The sequence below is a fragment of the Protopterus annectens genome, chromosome 8.part0, assembly GCF_019279795.1.
Source record: "Protopterus annectens isolate FY-2018-M chromosome 8.part0, PAN1.0, whole genome shotgun sequence".
Classification (NCBI taxonomy): domain Eukaryota; kingdom Metazoa; phylum Chordata; order Ceratodontiformes; family Protopteridae; genus Protopterus; species Protopterus annectens.
Genome location: NC_056741.1, coordinates 912273067 through 912287845, shown reverse-complemented (window position 1 = coordinate 912287845; position 14779 = coordinate 912273067).

Genomic DNA, 14779 nt, shown 5'->3' with positions numbered 1-14779 from the left:
AAAGGTGGGTTGATGGTACTTTTTCTCCTAATGGGCCTGTTAATGTTGTTCATTTGGTCAAACATTAAGCCCAAATTAAGTTTTCTGGTGAATAATTTCACATCAATTAATGTTTTAGTTAAATCACCTTTTCTCTGGGGAATAAATTTCATACCTTTTGACAACAGACTGAAGTGTTCATCTTTTAGTTCAATTTAACTAAAATTGTAAATGCAGTAACCATCCTTTGCAAACTTATACATATTATTTTCATCCTGCTTAATAGGGTCATCATGTTCATCTAAGTCAGGGTGGGGTGTGTTAACCAGTTCTAATACCTCCCCCTCCCCCTTCTTCCACCTCTCTGAAAATGTTGTTGTTGGTAATAATTACCATTCTGTTTTCTGATTCTTTCAGATCTTCTTAGAGGTTCACCTTCATTAAAACCATCTGGTTCATTAACTTGTTCACCTATCTGTACTCTGTCTTGACCATTCTCAGCCATGCCATTATTCTCATTCCAGTCATAATTCCTAACATAGTCAGTTCTGCCATTTGTTCTGGGTTTAGGGTAACTAGTGTTGTGTTGATATTCATAAAGGTCCCTTTCTAATTTTTTGGTTTTCCTCTTTATTAAATCTTCACATTTAGAGTCAACCTCATTCCTTATGACAAAATATTTTTCTTTTTCATCAGGAATCGTGAAAATTAAATCATTTTTAATTTCTTCATTCAAAGCATCAATGCCCTTATTAATCACTTCTTTCTGCCTATCATTGTCTTTAACCATGGCTTTTAAAATTTCTAACCCACATCTGTTAAATACTTCCAAAAGTTCTTTGTGATATACACTGTAAGGTAATACATTGTTTGGGTATTTACAAATCCTCAGACCCTTAGGCACAATCTCTTCCATAATACATTGTCTCAAATATGCATTTTCTATATCAAGTGTCCTATACTTTTAAGTTTGGACATTTTAGTTAATTTTACTCTATAAGAGTAATTAGTTTGTAAAGTAGTACATGTTTTGTTGACATTATTGTCCTTAAATTTAGCTGAAAAGCTCACTTGTAAAAAGTCTTTTAAGTCCACATTCCCAGTGTTTAAAGCTGAAGCATAAGTCCTTGGGTTCTGTCCTGCAGGCAAAGGTGGATCATTCCTGCCACTGGTAGAACCCTGGTCACCCCTCAAAATGGCTGGGGTCAGTAAAAAATTGTTAATATTACCTCAATTTCGCTTATTGTTACCAGAAATGTCTGTTTGACTAGAATCTCCATTATTCCCGTTTTTTTCACGCCATTTTGATCCGTTCTGGCTCTGGGCCTCCTGGTTCCACCCACCCAGTCCTCCTCCAATCATTTCCACCATTGATTGGCTGAGAGGAGTGAGAAAATCAATCAGTTGGGTTAGCTGGCCGATCAGCTTTCTCGTTAGTCTGACGTCATCACTGCCACTCCTCCCTTCTTTCTCCGAAAAAAGAAAATTCGAAAAAAACAGCCACCAGGTACCAAAAGAAACTAGTAAGGCAATCCAAGGCACCACAGGACCAAGAATCAGCCAGAATTATTTTAAAATCCAACTTTAATTTAAGCACAAAAGCACATAAACGCACACATTAAAACCAGCGTTTTCATTTGAATCACTTCATCAGATGTGGGCCAGAGAACAATTAATGCCTTTTATAATCCTCTAGGAGGTTAATTATCCAATAAAAAACATCCAATTTAAAACATCATTAATTCTCATGAATATTCATGTTAAAACCTTGCATGCAGAAAAAACACTATTAACCATAAAACTTTGTATAAAATGTTCATAAATATTAAAAAACATGATATACATTTTACAAACTTAAAAAATACATCACATGAATTTATAAAACCATAAAATGCTTAAATATCTTGGATAACTTAAGTAACTTAAATAAAACCATTTGTATTAAAATAAAAGTAATTTATTTTTTGTTTTAGCACACTCTAGTGGTTAAAGTTAAAATTGCATGAAAATGTGAAAGAAAAGAGAAGGCATCAAATACACATGAGCAGCTAGTACCTTGTTATATAATCCTATAATTAGCTGCCCTTCGTTTCAACAGGGGTACAAGAGAATATTCTCATTTAAACCTGGAGGGGATGTAGCTTGAAGTGTTATTTGCCACCTGAGCTCTTTATATTCTATTTTCTTTTCCTGTCTGACAGATACAGCCATTATCTTGGGTGGCTGTTCCTGAGATGCACTCCCATAGGTTGTTGTGCAGTATGCTGAAAAACAGAGCAACACAGATAGGTCTGCCAAGAACCTCTAATATCTGCCTGGTCCATTTTTTACTGTATTTAAAAATATCATTGTTAAACAGCTGTCTGATGGTCAGTAATCAAGTACAAATGGAAATGGAAAGACATGCTGGACAGACTACAGAGCATGTACAGATAACTGTCAAGTGCACCAATGTGTGTGTCAGATCTTTAAATCACTCTTCTTGGAACCTACATCATCAATAATGCTGCGCGTGCACACACATACACACACACACACACACACACACACACACACACACACACACACACACACACACACATAAACTTTTGGAAGTCTTACAGCAGAGACTATTGGATGCCGCGGTGGTATGGTGGTAGTGTTGTTACCTCACAGCAAGAAATTCTCCCATTCGATTCTCGGCTTGGCTTGGGAGTACCTTCTGTGTGGAGTCTGCATGTCCTCCCTGCGGTTGGGTAGCGTTCGAAAGACATGCGTGCGTAAATTGGTGTGTCTTCATTGAAGGTTGGGCGTCGAGTTGGCATCTCAGAGTTTCGTAAAAATCTACTGCCGATCATTAGCGGACCGGAGTTCCGCTGTGGTGACCCCTTACCGGGAAAAGCCGAAAGACAAACAACAACAACAGAGAATATTGAAACACTTTCTAAAATTACTCTTTTGTTGAAATTATGTAAATCAAGTGCCACAGTAACTTTCCTCACCGCTTTATTAAGCATTTTTTTTCCATAGAGGAAATAACATGAAGCAAAAACTGCAATAAATCAATTTTTTTACAGGATAACTTGCAGAACTATTACTAGCCAGTGTAGTATGAGTCTTGGGGAAACAGTACAATCCAGGAAATGAAATACTTCCAGGGACATGTAAAGACATGAATTCTCTGTGGGTGAGGCCAGAAGGAAGAGCTAATGGTGATGTTTGTAAAGTGATGGCAATATGTTAATGCATGAACTTTTTTCCTCACTCAGTTTTAGAATTCTAGGATTATTCAATTAACAGCTCAGCTGCAGTTACAGTACCACTGCCAATTGAAATACTCCAGACTGGGAAGGTTGTTAGTATCATTAATTAATCCATGTCAACATGCAACAGCAAGCTGAGAGCTTGTACACAGTCATAGCGGCCTACTTGTATACATGCTAAGACAAAGAACAGAAACATTCATGCAATCAACCAACCCCCCCCACACACACACACACACACACACACATGCGCACTCACCCCGATGCTATGGACCCTAGGTATCCACCCAAAAGTCCCCTATAATAATCTGTCACTGGATACACCTTTAATCTTGGATGCAATTAATCTTATTTGCAATAATTATCCAGTTACACATTAAACTCAAGTCTGCCATTTTCCTAAATAATTACTCTCTCTTTTTTTAAGTAAATAAATTTGATGACTGATAAATTTTCAGGTACTTTAAAATTAAAATTTGCTTAAAACAATATATTTACTGGTAAGAATACTTACTACAACTTAATAAATGAAGACCATAAAACATGATCAATATATAATCCTTTTGTCCTAAAGTACAATATTTAAGTTATTTTTCTGGGGGAATATTATTTATTTATTTATTTACTGACATTTGTTAACCAGGTTGGTCCAGCTGGGCTTGTGGCCCATTTTCAGTGGAGACCCGAGGAGAAACGCTCCAAAAAACCCACAAACAGTTTACAGAGAATCAAACATTTTAGTTAAAAATATGGTCAAAATCAGTTATACAAGAATGTTAGTGAGACAAAGCAGAAATGCAAACACATGATATATACATATCAATATTTTTACAGACTAAAAAATATATTTACATATTTACAAAAAGAGTTAAGTCCAACAGTATTGATTGCAGAGCAGAGTTTAATAAGTATCCACAATAGTGGAGAACTTAGCTGTATGTGGAGGGACTGAAAAGGTATATAGCAGGGTTGTGGGGAGCTTAAGTAGGGGCTTGACAAGGACATATTTTGGAGTTAAGTAGATTAAGTTTGAGCTTTTCTTTAAAGTGGGATGGGTGAATGATGGAACAAATGTCTCTTGGGAGTTGCCAGCTATTTTATTGGGTTGGTAGATTTGTAGTAGTTGCTGATTAGAGGTACGGAGAGTCCGCGGAGGAGTGTAGATAGAGATGAAGAAAGAGAGAGCTGAGCAGGATGAAGGTTTGTAAAAAATGATGTGTAACATTTGAAGTTGTGACAGAAGTAGAAGATGGGGGAATTCTTAACCAGTGGAGAGTATTTAGCGCAAAGCAGTGATGTGTATTGTATGGAGAGTGTGCGATAAATCTAGTTAGCTTGTGGTAAGTTTGTTGGAGTTTGTTTAAAGTAGTATTTTGGATGTTGGTGAGTACTGGAGCAGCATATAGAAGGGAGGGGAGGAGAAGAGCTTGTACAAGGGAGAGTCGGGCATTTGTAGTTAGAAATTTTTTTTTGCGATACAGTAAACCAAGTTTCTGGTGAAACTTTTTTATGCTTTGGAGGATGTGCAAGTTGAATTTGAGTTCATCATCTATAATGACCCCAAGGAGTTTAGTGTGAGCTTCAGGTTAGATAACAGTGTTATTAGAGGAAGTAATAGTAAAGTGGATTTGAGGTGAGAGAGAGATCGGGGGAAAATAATGAGTTTGGTCTTTTTAGGGTTGAGAATGAGTAGATTCCTGGACATCCCCTGTTCAGTGGATAGGAAGGCCTGTTGAGTAAGAGTGTGGAGATTGGAGATATTGTCTGAGATGGAGATGAGAGTCGAATTGTCTACATATTGGATGAGGGAGGATTGTTTACAAGAAGTATAAAGATCATTGGTTAAGACATTAAATAGGAGGGGACCCAGGATGGAACCTTGTAGTACCTCAGCTGGGACAGGTATGAATGGAGAAATGGAAGAGAGACATTTAACAGATTGCTGCCTGCAGGATAAGTAACTGGAGAACCAGGCAAGGGAAGAAGAAGATAGATTGAGGTCTGCAGGTATAGATAGCAGAAGGGGATGGGAGATTGTATCAATGGAATAAACTTTCAAGACCAAAAAAACAACCTAGCGAAAACCACTGCTAATTCTAAAGCCAAGAACTCGACTCAGGCCAGTACAAAATGTAAAAAACATGAAAAACAACAAATTTTATTAAGCCACTGTAAAAGCTTTTCGTTAGTACCTTGCACTAACTTCTTCAGACAAGCAAAACATTCACACCATTATAAGTGAGTTTAAATACCAGCATTGAAACACTTAACCACGCCCCTTGCTCTCCCTTTAGCTCCTTAAAGGTACAGATCACAGCTAACTAAGGTGCATTTGCAATTCTCTATTAACATAATAAAAATTCATACACCGAGACTGTAATAATAGCAGGCTTAGAAACTGAAAGAAAAAAGCCCAATATTTTGATTATTAAACTGTATAAAGTAGATAAATATGTAAAATATGTAAAATATGTAAAATAACAATCAAAATATTGGGCTTTTTTCTTTCAGTTTCTATGCCTGCTATTATTACAGTCTCGGTGTATGAATTTTTATTATGTTAATAGAGAATTGCAAATGCACCTTTGTTAGCTGTGATCTGTACCTTTAAGGAGCTAAAGGGAGAGCAAGGGGCGTGGTTAAGTGTTTCAATGCTGGTATTTAAACTCACTTGTAATGGTGTGAATGTTTTGCTTGTCTGAAGAAGTTAGTGCAAGGTACTAACGAAAAGCTTTTACAGTGGCTTAATAAAATTTGTTGTTTTTCATGTTTTTTACATTTTGGACTGGCCTGAGTCGAGTTCTTGGCTTTTGAATTAGCGGTGGTTTTTGCTAGATTGTATCAATGGCTTTGGAAAGGTCAAGGAAGAGACAAGATATGTGTTTGTTATTGTCTAGGGCCTCGGCAATGGTATGTATAAAGGATAAGAGGGCAGTAGTTGTGCTGTGGGTGGGACGGAAACCATGCTGAGTGGGAGTAAGGAGGTTATGCTGGAGGAGGTATTTAAGTAGTTGTGAGTGGATACATTTTTTGAGAATCTTAGAGAGGGGAGATAGAATAGCTATAGGTCAATAGTTAGATGGGTCTGTAGAGTTTCCACCTGTATACAGGGGAATAGTGAAAAAAGATTTCCATAGAGTAGGGACAGTGGATTCCTGAATAGATCTATTGATTAGTATAGATACTGGATAGGCAATGGAGTCAGCAGCAAGTTTGAGGAAGGTAGGAGGTAGATAGTGGAGGGAGAGCAGGGTTTGAGCTTGTGAAGAAGAGATCTGATGGAAGTAGGAACTGGATACAAAGAGAATAGTAGTTTCAATAAAGTGTTTATTGACAAGAGTAGCAGTTTCCAGAGGAGATGTATTTGGATAGGGGCAGGGAGTTGAGAGGCAGTCTGGAGAGAGAATTTTATTAATAGTATACCAGAACTTGCGAGGGTTAGATTTGTTATTGAACTGGGCAGAGTTATAAAAGGACTTTTTGTCATTACTGGTTTGTTTTTTTTTGTAAGATTTCTGAGTTGTCTATAATTATGTAGCAGAGGTAATTCCTTTGTTTTGACCCAGGCTTTCCAAGCTCTATCTCTTTTTAGTATAAGGGACTAAGTTTCTTTTGAGAGCCAGGGAGCATAATTGGGTTTTATTCTAACCTTCCTAGAGGGAGCAAGGGAGTTCAGGGTATTCAGGAAGATGCTATTGAACCTAGTAACTGCGTAATTGAGAGGGATTTTTTTAAGGATGGACCAGTCAATGGTGGATAGAATAGAGTTGAATTGGACTACATTTAGTTTTCGGCAATTCTATAAAGGTGGGATTTGGGGGGTTTGATGATGAATCTAAGGACCGAGGTGGGGAGGTGGTCACTAAAAGGTAGGGTAGTGGGGTTGTGGTAGTGGTGAGGGGAGTTGGTGAGTATCCAGTCAATTATGGAGCTGGAAGATGAGTTTTTATGGAGGCGGGTAGGCAAAGATATTCGTTGATGGAAACCATGCAGGTTGATGCTGAGCTGTGGAGAGTCAGTTTTAAGTTTAGACCAATCTAGGTTAACATCGCCTAAGATGAGGGTTTCATAGTGAATATTGTGGGAAAACCAGGATAAGATATTCTCTAAAGTAGATGAATTGTTTCCAGGAGGGATATAGATGGTGGCAATAGCTAATTTTATGTGAGGATTAAGGTAGCAATTAAGGATGATGAGTTCAGATGGGTGAAAGTCAGGGATGGGTGTGGGGAAAGGTGAGCGATTGAGGCTATTGGAGTAGAGGATGGCTACACCACCCCCTTTTTTGGGAATCTATTAGAACTATAGATATTATAGCCTGGTGGGAGAATTTTATTTTTAGTGATATGTGGCTTAAGCCAGGTTTCAGATAAGGAAAGGATGTGAGGGTTTGTATGCATTATCCAGGCATGGAAATTGGTGATTTTGTTGGGTAGGCTTTGAATAATTAGAGAGTATATTGCCAGGTGCTTTGACATGGATTAGTTTAGTGTAAGAGGCTGGGTATGATGAGAGGTGTTTGGAGAAGGAAGGGAGGTAGAAGATAAGGGGGGTGTTTCATTGAAGGGAGAGGGGGAGTGGCCAGGGTTGGGGTGGACATCCCCAGATATGAGTAAGTTATTAGTGGGGAGAGAGAGTACAGTAGTACACAGATGCAGTTTGTGTAACTTGGGTTTAGATTTGTAGGTAGGAGGGTGGATTTGTTTGTTCAGAGAAGAGGTGGAGAGGTTGAAAAGGGATGGGGAAATATGAAAGTAGGAAGGTGTAGAATGAGTGTCAAATGTATAGGAGATAGGAGAGCATAAAATAGAATAAGGAAGGTGTTAGTGATAAGAGGTTAGAGCAGAGAGAAGAAGTAGGGGTGATGTGTTAATGATAAGGGGTTTAATTTTTGATGGAGAGTGTAGGGGTTATAGACAGGGTGTAATGGTAGGGGAAGAAAGTGATGTATTTGGAGTCTGGCAGGAAGTAGTTTGTCAGTGGATGTTGGGAAAGGAAGGGCAGGGAGTGGATAATATAAAGGAAATTGTAACGGGGTGGGTGGGAATGGGGTAGGGTAGAGGAGCAGAGTGAGCCCGAGTGGAGTGAGGGTGAACGGAGCAGTCAGGGTCAGGTCAGCAGTGTGAAACAGCACTGAAAATAATCAGAAAGGAAGCAACTCTGAAAATCAGAGATGAAGAGGTAAGAAGAGAGCAAGCCAGAGATGGAAATGTTGCAGATATAAATTTAAAAATAGGAGACAAAGGGTACAGAAGATGTACTAGGTGTTAAATAGCACTCTAGAATGTGGCTGGAAACATTAAACCTACATATACTGGAACGATTGAGAGTTACATTAAACTAAAAGATATTGGTGCTATTGTTAGTTAAAACAACAAGGAATATAGTAGACTGCTGGCATTGTTCTGCCTCCTGGTGGCCAAAGTAAGTTACTACAGCCAGGAAAAACTAACCTGCATGTGTGTTCACCTGCCCTTTAGTAATACTTTAAATGATAAGGAGCAGTTCACTTTGTAAAAAGCAGATAGTCTTAAAAGCAAATTCAAAGTGTGGATAAATTACAGTAGAAGGAATACCTACAGTTGAGCTAGAAAGTTGTGGTTTTTAGTTTGTTTTTGGAGCTGCTTCAAGCAGGTAACTTAAGCAGATTTATAACACTTTCAAAAGGCATTTTTCTGGGTGAGTCTGTTGGGCAGGGATAACCACAGAGTGTTTAACCCGTCGGGAGAAGCTGCAAGAGATAAGGGGGAACACATACAAAAGGTTATACCAAGAAAGTAAGAAAAGACATATGAGAGACCAGACCTAGAAAAACCCTAGAGAATCAGAAGGATAATTGAGGCATAATACAAACAAGAAATAACCAGTGTAGCAATAACAGTATTTAAATGTAAATACTGTTTAAATTAATTTAAATTTATCTTTACAGCCAGTTCCAAAAATCATTTATAAATACGTATAAAAATGAATATGGCTTTGTCATACCTGCAAGTCCTTAAATTGAAATACTTTAAATTAACCAATCCCATAACAAACTAAAAGCATGAAATCCCCTTTTCTTTAAAAGCAAATAAATTCTAGCTGGTCAAGAGGAGAAGGTCAACATTTGCACCACACCACATAGAACACACAGCCCTCCAGAACACACACCAGCACTGACTTCACATAAAAAACACAAACCACGCACCCACCTTTGTGGAGGCTCTCAATTAAAATCTACCCAAGCAGCAGAAACCGCCAAGGCAGAAATGCACTTGACCACCACGACACTAATCACGCAGGCACATAACTCTCCTAAACAGTGTGCCACTCAACCAAAGCCCCTAAGGCAAAACAGCATGCCCAACACACTAGTCATAGGTGACTCGATAGAGAGGGCACACTGATGTCCCACTCACTAGGTTGAATAAGGAGAAAGTAACAGTCAGCTGCCTGTCAGTTGCTAGCATCTGACACAATGCACTCACTCAGGTTGCTCAATAACCGGTACAAACATGACTCTGTCATTGTACATGTGGATGTGAATAACTTGAGATGTACCTCCCTGGACTACATGAAAAGAGACATGGAGGGCTCTCTGATTATGTAGCCCTGGTGGGTATGACCCTAGCCCTGAGCAGCATCCTACCATCACCCATAATGGTAACACAGTACAAGCAGAAAATGATTGATTTCAACAATTGGCTAAGTTTCTGGTGTCACTCTAAGGGGATCCAGTATCTCTCTGCCTGGGATGATATGATTGACAGACCTTGATGCTTTGCCAGAGATGGCCTCCATCTGTCACCCCTGGGCTTCCGGATACTGGCCAAGGCTCTTGCCACCCCTATAGTGCCTTTTTTAGGTGGTGTTCCAAAGACCAAATTACCACCGTAAAAGCTACAAACAAATGCAATCTGAGGGTCATGTTGCTCAATGCTAGAAGTCTAAATCTCAGAATGCACTTGCATGAGGCACTCCTTAAAATGGAGAACATCGGCATTTGTGCTGTAACAGAGACCTGGTTCAAGGCAGCAGAAAGCACCCCTGCACTGCCAGGCTATAACGCATTCCACACCTTTCTGCCCCAGAACTTGTACCGAAGCTCCAAAGGCGGTGGTGTTTCCATATTCATAAAGGATGTGCACACCTCCAGACTGGTAGCCCAAAATAATGCATTAGAGATACTTCAGGTGCAGCTAACATTGGGTAAGATAGTGATTCAGGTCATAGCCTACTATAGGTCCACAACCATGTCCCAAGACTCACACTCCACATTCCTAAGCACCCTGGAGAATATTGGGGTCCAACCTAACACACTCTTACTAGGCAACTTCAACTACCCCTCTTTTTACTGGGTAAACTACTTGTGTACCAATACAGTTGCCCAATGTTTCCTGGAGTTCATTAATTCCAGTGCCCTGGACAAGCTTGTTATTACCCCCACTAGAGGTAGCAACATCCTTGACCTGGTCATTACTAACCTGGGCGATTGTTGCTCTACACCAATAGTCAGCTCCTCCCTGATTAGATCTGACCACAAACTAATCCCCTTGGAAATCTACATTCCTCCCCCCTCCCCCCCATGAAAAAAATTCTCCAACTTTGGGATCCTAAAAACAGAGATTGCTAACATCACGGTGCCCATGCAAATGGAGAATAGTTTGGTGACTGCAGAATCATACAACATCCTTGACCTGGTCATTACTAACCTGGGCGACTGTTGCTCTACACCAATAGTCAGCTCCTCCCTGATTAGATCTGACCACAAACTAATCCCCTTGGAAATCTACATTCCTCCCCCCTCCCCCCCATGAAAAAAATTCTCCAACTTTGGGATCCTAAAAACAGAGATTGCTAACATCACGGTGCCCATGCAAATGGAGAATAGTTTGGTGACTGCAGAATCATACAACATCCTTGACCTGGTCATTACTAACCTGGGCGACTGTTGCTCTACACCAATAGTTAGCTCCTCCCTGATTAGATCTGACCACAAACTAATCCCCTTGGAAATCTACATTCCTCCCCCCTCCCCCCATGAAAAAAAATCTCCAAAGCTAACTTTGGGATCCTAAAAACAGAGATTGCTAACATCATGGTGCCCATGCAAATGGAGAATAGTTGGGTGACTGCAGAATCGTACAACAATGCACTGTACGAACACGTACACAAATGCATGGATGTCACCATACCCAATAGAACCAAGACACACTCCTGCAAAAAAAAGGAAGCCAATCTGGTGCCGCCCTGCCATAAACAAACTCTACAACAGAAGGAGGAAACTGATGCAGAATAAGGTGAAGTCTCAAGACTGGAAAAAACTCCCTTGTCTGCCTAAACAAAAAGTTGAGATCCCTCATCAAATCCTCTAAAGCTAGGTATGAAAACAGAATTGCAGCAGATAGTAAAGACATCCACAAGGCCTTCTATAGTTAAATAAAGAATCTTCACAGGAATACCCAGATTTGCTCTGAGCTACTACACAGTGGTATCACCTATACTGAGCTGACAGATATTGCCAGTATACTGGCCGACAGATTCAGTGCCAACTTTACCCCCTTCCCCAAAGGACCAATCACAATATCAGTAGATTGCCAGGCACCCAGTATTACTGCTGCACAGGTTAAAGCAGCACTGTCCAAGGCCAAGAATACAGCTTCTATGGGATCTGACAATATCCCTGGTTGTGTTCTGCATGAACTACAGAGTGAATTGGCACCTCACCCGTGTGCTCTGTTCAATCACAGCTTCACCTCAGGCTTTGTCCCTGCCGAATGGTGCACTGCTACAGTCATCCCTCTCCACAAAGGAGGAGCAACTACAGACCCTGGGAACTATTGCCCCATTAGCCTGACTAGTCTGATATGCAAAGCTATGGAATGCATAATCATGAACCTAATAAACAAGGATATAGGGAATCTCCAAACTCTGGATCCCACACAGTTTGGTTTTGTGAAGGGTAGATCTTGCCTGCTCAACTTGGTTGACTTCTTTGAGTCAGTCACCAGAGCTGTGGATGAAGGCAAGGTGGTTCATGCAGCCTACTTTGATCTGGCCAAGGCTTTTGATACCGTTCCCCACTCAGGAATCATAGAAAAACTCACTAAGCTTGGCATTAACTCCTATATCACTAGGTGGGTTGCAAACTGGCTCACAGAACCCACTGTGTGAAAGTAGCTGACTCCAAGTCAGACTGCCGATTTTAGTCACGAGTGGAGAGTCCCACAGGGTTCAGGCCCTCTCGTATTTGGTATCTACTTCTCTGAAGTCCAGGCTAACATGAAGGAACTCTGGCTGACAAAGTTTGCAGACTATTGCAAGTTGGGAGCTATTATTAACTCCCCAAGTGATGTTGATATACTACAGAATGGCCTCACTGTGACCAACGACTGGTGTCAGAACCATGGTCTTAAGCTCTATGCCAAAAAATGTGTCATCACCCCCTTTTGGAAAACAATGGTTTCCATGAATTTACCACATTGATGGTAGTCCACTGAACACCGTAGGCATTATAAGAAATCTGGGAACACAGGGTGACAGCAACCTCTCTTTTGGTCACCACATTGCCACTGTGTTCAAAAAGTCCTTGTATGCGGCACATCTCATTACTAAGGGTTTTGCATCCAGGAAGAAAGAGGTCATTGTCTCTCTCTACTATTTCCTCATTAGGGCAATCATAGAGTACAATGCCCTTTTGGCATGTACCTCACTAGACACCTGCAACCACTGGAGAGGCCGCAAAAGTACCTCACAAAGAAGATCCTAGGCCTTAAACACTTGTCCTATATGGACAGACTCAAATAACTCCAACTATTCTCTGTCTCATATCACCTACTCAGAGGCGATCTCTGCTTGACTTGCAAAGCCATGTCTCACCCAGCTCTGTTAGAAATTCTACATCTAAAGAAATCCCAATCCCTCCGCACTGCATGCTCCAGAGACCTCAACCTCATTACCACAATTAACAGAACGTGCTAGAGGGACAGGTTCATAACCCAGAGACTGCCCATGCTACGGAACAGACTTCCCATACATGTCAAGCAGAGCACCTCGCTGACCTCTTCAAGAGAAATCTTGATGAGTGTATGGTAAACAGAAAATTCACCCTGGGGAAAACTCCAGTAGAACTACTCGACAAAGGCACTGGGAACTAAGGTTGGGTGGCACTATGCCAGGGTAATCCTATGGCTAGGCTTGTAAAGGCCCCAGGGCCATTAGCTTAGTACACACCTGTGAACCTATATATAGATATATATATATATATATATATTATACATATATATATATATATATATATATATATATATATATGTATATGCATATATGCCACAGTGATGCAGCGGTAGCATTGTTGCCTCCACAGCAAGAGGTTCTCCCTTTAGATTCCCGGTTGGAGTGCGGGGAGTGCTTTCTGTGTGGAGTCTGCATGTCCTCCCCGCGGTTGGGTGGCATTCGAAAGACATACGTAAATGGGTGTGCCTTCGTTGAAGGTTGGACGTCGAGCTGGCACCTCAGCGTTGGTGAAAATTTACTGCCAATCATTAGTAGATCGGAGTTCCACTGTGGCGACCCCTAACCGAAAGACAAACAATTTATTTTATTTATTTTACATTTGTTGACCGGGCTAGTCCAACTGGACACAATATCCGTTTTCAGTAGAGGCCCGGGGAGAAAAGCTCCAGTACAGGTAAATACACAACAATTTATCACGTTAGGCATAATATTAGTCAAAATATAAGGTAGAAAAAAAAGAAAAAATGTTTCAAATACAAAACAAATACTAATAATAGGAAATAAACTTATACTATATACTACTATATTAGACTATATAAAAGAAGTAACAGTAACACAGGATACAGACAGAACAAACTTAACTGGCAAAAGCCCAGTTCTTAGATAATAACTCTCAAACTCCTGAAAGTTTAGAGAGGAGTTAAGTAAGGAGGGGTAGGGTGGAAGAACTAGGAGAGTGAGGACATTATTTCAGTCAGGATTAGCACACGGACATATCCATTTTGTTTTGAGATGTTCTTTAATGTGTTTTGAAAAGAGAGGTAGAGGTTAGATTAGTTATTCCTTGAGGGAGTTGATTCCACACTTTTCCTATTGAGTTTGCAAGTAATGAATCACCAGCTTTATTATATGATTTAGGTAGTGATACTAGTAGTTTATTAGCAGAACGGAGTGTGGCTAGGTTTCTATATGGTATAATCATTTTGAAAGGCTGGGGTTACCTCAGGGTAGTAAAGGGTCTTATGAATGATAAGTAGTTGTTGATAGAATAACTGGTTATTTAGCTCTAACCAATCTAGTTGTTTGAGATTAAGACAATGATGAGTTCTTAGGGAGTAGCAGTAATGAATCTGGCTATACTATTGTAGCAGATGGAGAGTTTGGTAGTGTTATTTTGGATAAGTTAGTATAGATGGGTGAGGCATAAAGAGGGTGGAGATCAGGTGTGTCTGTGCAATGGTTTTCTAGTTTCAGGGTAAGAAAAGGTTTAATTCTGTAGAGTGTCCCAATTTTTTTGTTGACATTTTTAACAGTGGTGTTAATGTGTTCATCATAATTGAGAT